This window comes from Melanostigma gelatinosum, assembly GCF_949748355.1.
Source record: "Melanostigma gelatinosum genome assembly, chromosome: 6".
NCBI classification, from domain to species: Eukaryota; Metazoa; Chordata; class Actinopteri; order Perciformes; family Zoarcidae; genus Melanostigma; species Melanostigma gelatinosum.
Window position 1 is genome coordinate 1,176,941 of NC_136639.1, and position 2,500 is coordinate 1,179,440.

The following is a 2,500-nucleotide window of genomic DNA, read 5'->3' on the forward strand; positions in this document are numbered from 1 at the left end:
GTTAACATGTAACCAGGTAGTTAATATGTTACCAGTTAGTTAACATGTAACCAACTAGTTAACATGTTACCAGGTAGTTAACATGTTACCAGGTAGTTAAGATGTAACCAGCTAGTTAACATGTAACCAGCTAGTTAACATTTAACCAGTAGTTAATATGTTACCAGCTAGTTAACATGTAGCCACATAGTTAACATGTAACCAGGTAGTTAATATGTTACCAGCTAGTTACATGTAACCAACTAGTTAACATGTTACCAGGTAGTTAACATGTTACCAGGTAGTTAACATGTAACCAGGTAGTTAACATGTAACCAGCTAGTTAACATGTAACCAGGTAGTTAATATGTTACCAAGCTAGTTAACATGTAGCCACCTAGTTAACATGTAACCAGGTAGTTAATATGTTACCAGCTAGTTAACATGTAACCAACTAGTTAACATGTTACCAGGTAGTTAACATGTAACCAGGTTGTTAATATGTTACCAGCTAGTTAACATGTAACCAACTAGTTAACATGTTACCAGGTAGTTAACATGTAACCAGGTTGTTAACATGGTACCAGCTAGTTAACATGTTACCAGCTAGTTAACATGTAACCAGGTTGTTAATATGTTACCAGCTAGTTAACATGTAACCAACTAGTTAACATGGTACCAGCTAGTTAACATGTTACCAGCTAGTCAACACGCTTGTAGTTGGTAAAAACGTGACCAGTTAGCTGGCCACGTATGTTATCTAGGAAGTCCGGTGATAACAATACAGCCCTTTATATTTCATTATGTTGTGCTTTTTCAACAAAAATAAATATCAAAATAATCATAATAATCAATAATCATAAAATAATCAAAATCATTCATTTGTTTTGGGCTACTTAAGCAAATTAAATGCTAGACAAATTATTTCATTATATTTATGGTCATAAAGGTATTCAAATATAAATCAAAATATGAAATGATCGCTGCTTTAATGCCCCCACAGATCTTAAAGGGTGCAAACAGCGAATAGACACGTTTATAGCTTCCACACATGAACTCACTTCCTGGTGTGACCCGACCCACGATGCGTTCAAGTCCTCTGGGTTTGTTACTCTCGTCAGCAGCTGATCTTCACACGTGAAGCTCAGTCGTTTGGTTGTGGTGGTGGAATTCTGGGAAATGAAGTTGATTCTAGACGGACACGAAGCTGCAGACGGAGTTTCTTTTATTCACATCAAACTGCAGGAAATATTTTACTGCGGAGCTTCCAGCTGCTGTCAGGTTTCAACACAGATCTGATTGTAGGAATAAACTGTCAGAGATCTTTCAAAACAGATTGTTCCTATTGGCTTCGCCAGCTATGATGTCATAATGACAGCATTTCTTATCCCAGCACCTAACAAGAAAAAACAACAAGGAGACAGTTTGATCGCAGACGGATGTTTAACAACATTTAACATTTTGTAAAAGTGTAACAAACCAGCTAAACTTCTTATTTTTTTAAATAAAAATGAAATATTTATTTTATTGATTTATTGAATTATTTTATTCCTCAATGGAAAGCTCGTTACATTTTTCTGCTGCTTAACTTTCCAAATTCAGGATTTAATTCAAAATGTTATTTGGAAGGAAAACCTTTAGAATGTAGATCGTGACGCAGACTTTAACGTTTTGAAAAGTTCAATTTATTTTTAATAAGAGATGGTGTCACGACCTTCACATTTGACCAGTTATCGTGTTGATATTCAGGTATAATGTTCACCATCTTAGTTTAACGTGCTAACATTAGCTCATTAGCAGTACACACAGTAGAGCTGCATAGTTCTGCAGGAATTTGGCCAAAAACCAAAATATTGAGTTTATGATTTCACGTTTAACTCCAGAGAACAATTTAAGGACAAAAGCCCTGAAATAAATATTAAATCGAACAAATCATATCAATGTGAAGCAGATCAGCACGTCAACGCTCAGCTCCTATTGGCTGAGATCAAACTGTCCACTTCCTGTTCTTTTCTTTTTTAATACAGCAAAAGCCACTGCCCTGTTTGATCTCAGCACACACAGATACATATATATATATATAATACAGATATATATATATATATAGATATAAACACCGGTCGTAGACATGTAGTGTTGCTTAGTGACCAGATGATGTGCAGCTATTTTTAATAACACAGCGAGAGAAGAGCGTGTTTGTTCATTAAAATCAAAACGACAAAAAGAAGAGAAGACGGACGGAAAAGAGACATAAAGGACAAACTTCACTGGACTGATTCCCAAACCAAAGGAGGACAGATGCATGATGGGAAATAACTGGAGAGCATTTTATTCACCTGTTGAACACTTGAGTTCCTCTTCAGCTCACGAGTTACAGAAAACATCTGATCTCCTTCTTTAGCACCTTCAACCAATGAGAAGCATTGAAGTGGAGGGTTGAAAGGTGCGACGCGTTTCTATCTCTTCATACATCTCGACTCGTCTAATGACTGTAAACTGACCAGACGGTTGTTGGGCTCCA

At 36.2% G+C, this 2,500-nt stretch overlaps 1 protein-coding gene across 1 annotated transcript in view; it reads left to right on the plus strand.

Moving 5' to 3' along the window:
* The window catches only part of LOC306778969 (dematin-like), a gene marked incomplete at its 3' end in the record, with an annotated part of 35,010 nt that overhangs the window by 28,702 nt on the left and 3,808 nt on the right, over positions 1-2,500 (plus strand). The window lies entirely within an intron of this gene.